Source organism: Equus przewalskii, chromosome 26 (assembly GCF_037783145.1).
Source record: "Equus przewalskii isolate Varuska chromosome 26, EquPr2, whole genome shotgun sequence".
NCBI classification, from domain to species: domain Eukaryota; kingdom Metazoa; phylum Chordata; class Mammalia; order Perissodactyla; family Equidae; genus Equus; species Equus przewalskii.
This window is the reverse complement of record NC_091856.1, coordinates 14,169,614-14,176,121: the sequence shown is the minus strand read 5'-3', so window position 1 is coordinate 14,176,121 and position 6,508 is coordinate 14,169,614. Positions and strand designations below refer to the sequence as shown.

Here is a 6,508-nt window from a genome sequence, read left to right as displayed (position 1 = left end):
AGGACAGTATTTTCTAAGTTGAGTTTCCATGTTAGGAATATGATGATGAAGATGAATTTAGGAATCCTTTCAAGGGTTAAACAGCCCAGGGAGATAGTCAAGGCCAAGGAATCCCCAGCTCTGGAGCAGCCTGGGTCAGCAGAAGCCCTGTGTCCCTAAGCTTCAGGCCCCAAGGAAAAGCCAGAAAAAGAACAGAGCTGCAAAGGATGAGAGAGGACCTTAGGAGATCCAAAACATAAATACATCAAGGAGGGGAGGTAGGATTAGGGACCGTCCAAGACAAACAATCACGCTCCCAGACCAGGGACTTAGCTGACACCCGAGTGAACAAGAGCCTTAGTTTTTGCCCTAGATGGAATAGACTTCTACAAAAAGTCGCTTGGAAAAAAGGAAGAGATGCTTGTTTCAATGGCGTTGTCCCAGGACACAAGGTTAAGAGCAAGAAGGTTGCTTGAAGAAAACTACGTCAACTGTGCATTGTCCATATCCAGTTGAAACCAGAGTCGTCTTTGGGTGAAGTATCATAGTCATTGTTCCAAGCATTTGGGATACTCCAGTAAGACAAACAGAGCTCCCTGCCCTTGTGCAGCTTACATCATTGGTCCTTGAGTAGCTCCCTTTCATCCTACTCAAAATGATATCAAACCTCCTTCACTTTCCTCACCCCGGCAACAGACTGGCAGCATGGCCCGCTTTTGCAAGGAACCATAAACCTTCAGATGGGAACTTTCATCATCAAATCTTCAAAAACTATTGCATCCCCCCCTCCTGTCCTCCTTCCTTACTGCTATGTGAAAGAGTCGTCCTTCTGGGAGACCCTTCTTGACCCTCCCAGGAAGGGACTGGTGCCTTCACTTCCCCCTCACAACTCTTGTCACAGTGTGTTGTAACTTGGGGCTACTATCTAGCTTCCCTGAGAACAAGGACCTTCTTTATCTCCCTCACTACTGGCCTGGTATGTTGCACCTAGTTAAAAGTGAATTACCTTCTGGTGAAACGAACCAACAAGGGTTGCGCCGTCTGGAGGAGAGGCCCCGCCCAGCGCGGCCTGGGGGCGGGGCCACATCCTGGGCGGGGCCGCATCCGGGGCGGGGCCTGCATTGGGCTGGCCTCCGTTCACCAGTGGTGGTCCGACCCGCTTCTCCTCAGAGTTCTGAGTGTGGCAGCTAGAACTGAGGACTCAGCCTCACAGATGCCGTCATGAGGGGGCTTTCCACCTGCCCGGCCTGCGGCGCTCCACCAGCTGTCCCTCCACCTCAGCCCGCGGGGCGTCGCCTGGGGGCCGCGTGGGCCAGGCTGCGGCCTGCGAAGGCCCTGAGAGGCCTCAGAGACGCTGAGCGCGGGCCCGGCCTCTGCCTGAACTGCGCGGAGGTCACCTTCCTCGTCACCTCGTGACACCGACCGCTGTCTGTTGAGGCCGCCACCCCCGCCCTGGCTGCCCAGCTCTGGGCTGGTCGTTGGGCTCAAGCCCCCGAAGACCCCCTTCCACGGGGCTGGACCGGGGCGGCACCCCTACCGAGGGAGGGCGTGCGAGGAGCCGGAGGAGCCGTGAAGCCAGGGCCGGGCTGGCCCCGAGGCTCCGCTGCAGCGCCACGCGCGCTCCCCGTGGGACCGGTGACCGCGCCCTCGAGGGCCCGCCGCCCCGCCGGGAGCTGTTGTCTGAGGCGCCGTCGGCGAGGCCAGAGGGCTGGTTCGGAGCGCACCCGGGGACGGGCCTGCCGGGCGGCGCGACGGTGGAGGAGGAGACCGGGGCCGAGGGCAGGAGAGCCGGGTTGGCCTCGGGATCGCCCGCCCCGCCGCGTGGAGCCCCGCGGACCCGGGGAGCCGCCCTCCCGACGCAGGTACCGATGGGCGGCGCCGTCCGCGGGCCCCGGGGGCGGGCTCCGTGTCAGGCGCGCTTGGGCCGTGCGGGCGTCGCCACAGCGGGAGGGCAACGCTGTGCGCGGCTGCTGCGGACCGGGTTCCTTCTCGAGTCAGCCTTACCTCGCGAATCCGCAAGGTGGGGCACAGCAGATGGCAGCACCCCGTAGGCTCCAAACCTCAAAGTACTTAGTGCCTTGCAGACTCTGCGTATGTGTACAGCGTTTAAATTATTGTATAGACGTATATTTTTAAAAAGGTGGGAAAACAATTTATCGTAAGCAATTTCAGCATGATTGTGCGCTCTTCCTACACATCGTTTTAAATGCCTTTCGTATTAATTGAACCATTCCGTATTTTTTTGATGTTTAAGTTGATTCCGTGTTTGATGTTGTAAGACGTGGCTTAACATCTTTGTGCTTAATCGTGCTTGCTTAGGAACTGTCTTATTCCAACACTCATCAAGCTTTTCCTGAACCTCAGATTGTTTCCTAATCCGGGTTCTGCCCTTAAGCCGTTTCTCTCCTCTTGGCTGGGGTCCCTTAGGTGAAACATCTGCCCGTGCGGAGCTTCTCTCGGTGCTGACCTTCCGCCCTTTGCTTGGGTTTTATGCATCGAGATGCTTGCTGAACAGCTGCGATCTTGACATCCCGCAGGCACCCCAAACCCAGAATCTGTGTATTTAGCCTGTCATCTTGCTCTGCTACCCGCCGCTCTGGCTCTCCTGTGCTCAGTCTCAGTTCCTAGTTCCTGGTCCCCAAGGCAGACCCAGAAGAGCCTTGCTGTGCTCCTCCTCTTCCATCCTGCCGTGAGACAGTCACCAAGTTTCGCTGACTTTTCTCAATTTTTATTCTCCTGTCAATTCTTACCACCCTGGCAGTTGAGGCTCTCATCCTCTGTCACCCAACTATGCAGTCGTCTCTTAGCTAATCTCTTTTAACTAATCTGCCACTTGCTGATCTCTCCCAGCTTCTTTTTTTTTTTTTTTTTGAGGAAGATTAGCCCTGAGCTAACATCTGCTGTCAATCCTCCTCTTTTTGCTGAGGAAGACTGGCCCTGAGCTAACATCTGTGCCCGTCTTCCTCTACTTTATATGTGGGACGCCTACCACAGCATGGCTTACCAAGCAGTGCCATGTCCGTACCTGGGATGCAAACTGGTGAACCCCGGGCCGCCGAAGCGGAAGTGCCCGCTTAACTGCTGTGCCACCAAGCCGGCTGCTCCCTGCTTCTTTAGGTGCTTCTGCTGCTCTCTACTCTGCGATTTTCTGCTCAAGTAATAAATGCCTGTTTTAAGTGCTTCCACGTCTTCACTGGTTATGATTTCTCCACCTCGAGTTGTGCAGGTGTATAAACTCTATAAAGTTCTCACAGTGTACTGCAGGAGGTCAAGGGCTGTATTTTTTTTTCAACGAATTTGTCCGTCTCTAAGTTGTTGAATGTATTGGCATAGTTGTTTGTAATTTTTTCTTGTTGTTCTTTTAATGTTAGTAGATCTGGTGATGTCCCCTCTTTCATTCCTTGTTTTTCCTCCCGAAGGCCCCGGTGCATAGTTGTATATTCCAGTAAGTCCTTCTGGTTCTTTTATGTGAATGGCCACCACAGCATGGCTACTGATAGTTGAGTGGTGTGGTTCTGGGCCCTAGAACTGAACCTGGGCCTCTGAAATGGAGCACACCGAACTTTAACCACTAGGCCATCAGGGTTGGCTCTCTTTCATTCTTGATAGTGGCAATTCGTGTCTTTATTTTCTTGATTGGTCTGACTAGTGGTTTATCAATTGTCTTTTTTTCAAAGAAACAGCTTTTGGTTTCATTGACCTTTTTTTCTATTATTTTTCTGGTTTTTAATTCATAGATGTCTACTCATTTTTTTTTTTTTTGAGGAAGATTAGCCCTGAGCTAACATCTGCTGCCAATCCTCCTCTTTTTGCTGAGGAAGACTGGCCCTGAGCTAACATCTGTGTTCATCTGCCTCTGCTTTATACGTGGGATGCCTACCACAGCATGACTTGCCAAGCTGTGCCATGTCCGCACCTGGGATCCGAACCAGCAAACCCCAGGCCACTGAAGTGAAACATGTGAACCTACCTGCTGCACCACCGGGCCGGCCTCTCATATTTTTATTATGTCCTTCCTTCTGTTTGCTTTGGGTTTATATTTCCTTTCTTTTTCTAATTTCTTAAGGTGAATACCTATTAGGTTGTTGACTTGAGACCATTGTTATTCATATAAACATATTTTGTTTAAGTGAACACAACCCCAAGATTTTATTGCTGTTATAATAAAACAAAAGATGAAGCTCAGAACTGGATCATTTGGCCCTTTCTCTTATCTCTTCCCAGTTCAGAATGCTTCCGTCTCTTAGTAGCCAGCATTCTTTTAGGTCTGTAGTTGGGCTCAATGCGTTCAGGCCTTGGCACAATCTTCATTGTAGTTTTGGCCTTTTTTTGAAAATTGGCTTAGTCTGCTCACCGTAGCCACTCTGCTTCCTGTTGTGACACTGCTTTCCCTGGACACATGAGAATCCTTGGCCTTCTTGTACTGTGTAATATTGTGGGGTTGGTGCTCACCACACTTCTTACAGAAAGTCTGGTGGGTTTTAGAAATGTTAGCCATGTTTGCAGGAGCACTGTTGCTAAATATTTTTAATGCTGTGATTTTCCCTGTAAACACTAATTTATCTGTATCCCACAAATTTTGATATGTTGTATTTTCATTTTCATTCAATTCCAATTATTTTATAATTTCTCACTTGACTTTATCTTTTTTTATTTTTTGCTGAGGAAGATTGGCCCTCAGCTAACGTCTGTTGGCAATCTTCCTCTTTTTGCTTGAGGAAGATTCACCTGAGCTAACGTCTGTGCCAGTCTTTCTGTATTTTGTATGTGGGATGCTGCCACAGTGTGGCTGCCAACCAGTGGGGTAGGTCGGCGCCTGGGAACTGAACCCGGGCCACTGAAGTGGAGTGCATCAAACTTAACCAGTAGGCCATGGGGCTGGCCCCTGACTTTGAGTTATTTAGAAGTATGTTTTCAGTTTACAAATATTGGGGAATTTCCTGAGTATCTTTCTAGTCTTGATTTCTAATTTAATTCCATGTGGTGAGAGAAGATACTTTGTACAATTTCAATTTTTACAACTTTGTTGAGATTTGTTTTATGACCCGGTATATGTTCTGTTTTAGTGACTGGTTTATGTATACTTGAAATGAATATATATTCTGCTGTTTGTTGGATAGAGTTCTCTATAAATATCAGTTAGGTCAAGTTGGTTTTTAGTGTTCTTCAGGTCTTCTATATCCTTCCTGGTTTTCTTTCTGCTGCTTTTATTACTGAGAGGAGTGTTGGTGTGTCTGACTATGATTGTGGAATTGTCTGTTTCTCCTATCAGTTCTATCGGTTTTTGCTTCATGCATTTTGAAGTTCCGCTGTTAGATGTATATACCTTTAGGATTTTTATGTCTTGTCAGTGAATTGTCTTGTTTATCATTATCTAATGACTCTCTTTTTCTCTGGTAATATTCCTATTCTAATGTCTACTTTGTCTGACATTCATAAAGGCACTCCGGCTTTCCTTTGTTTAGAGTTTGGAAACAGGAAAAAGTTTTCCTTTTTCCATCTTTTTGGCTTATAACCTATTTATCTCTTTACATTGAAGGTGAATTTCTTGTCGATGGAACTCGTAGGGTCTTGCTTTTTTATCCAATCTGACAATCTCTGCCTTTTAATTGGGGTGTATAGACCATTTACATTGTTATTTTTGATATAGTTATATTTAAACCTAACATCCTGCTAGTTATTTTCTGTTTGTTCCATCTGTTCTCTCCCCCTCTTTGCCAACCTGCTTTTGGATTATTTTTTATGATTCTATTTTGTATTCACTCTTGTCTTGTTAAACCTCTTTTTATTAACTTTTTTTCCCTGTGGATGTCTCAGGATTTAAAATATTCATCTTTAATATTCATCTTTAATTTATCACATTTTTCAATAGTCATCTTCAAATAATATTATACCACTTCATGTATAATGTAAGAATTTTACAGGGAGATACTTTTCCTTCCCTTCATCCTTTGAGCTATTGTCATTACTTAGAGGCTATATTATTTCAAGTTTATTGTAAATTTCTTAAGTAATAGTTGATTATATTCTTTGAGTAAAAATATTAAAACATTCCACATAGTCTTAAGTCCCTTTGACCATTGCTTCCTTGAAGGTAAACAATGTTACCAGTTTGTTATACATCATTCCAAACCTTTGCTATGCATTTACGATGTGTGTATATATGTCTGTGTGTGTGCATGTGCATATGTATATATATACACCTAGAATATGTATAGTTTATTTTTTTTACATAAAAGATATCATACTTCTATATCCTTCTGTAGATGCTTTTTTAATTCAGCAATATATCTTGTCAGTCTGCCTGTGTTAGCACCTGTGATCTGTCTCATTCATTTGAGCTACTACATAGTACAGTCATGTGCTACATGACATTTCAGTCAATGATGGACTGCATATATGATGGTGGTCCCATAAGTTTAGTACCATATAGCCTAGGTGTGTGGTAGTCTATACCATCTAGGTTTGTGTAAGTACACTCTATGATGTTTGCACAACGATAAAATTGCCTAGTGACACATTTCTCAGA

The 6,508-nt window shown here is 46.3% G+C and overlaps 1 pseudogene; it reads right to left on the bottom strand.

The window, feature by feature from the left end:
• Positions 1–4,161: 4,161 nt before the first annotated feature.
• Positions 4,162–4,477, bottom strand: LOC103563813 (large ribosomal subunit protein eL42-like; annotated as a pseudogene).
• Positions 4,478–6,508: the final 2,031 nt, after the last annotated feature.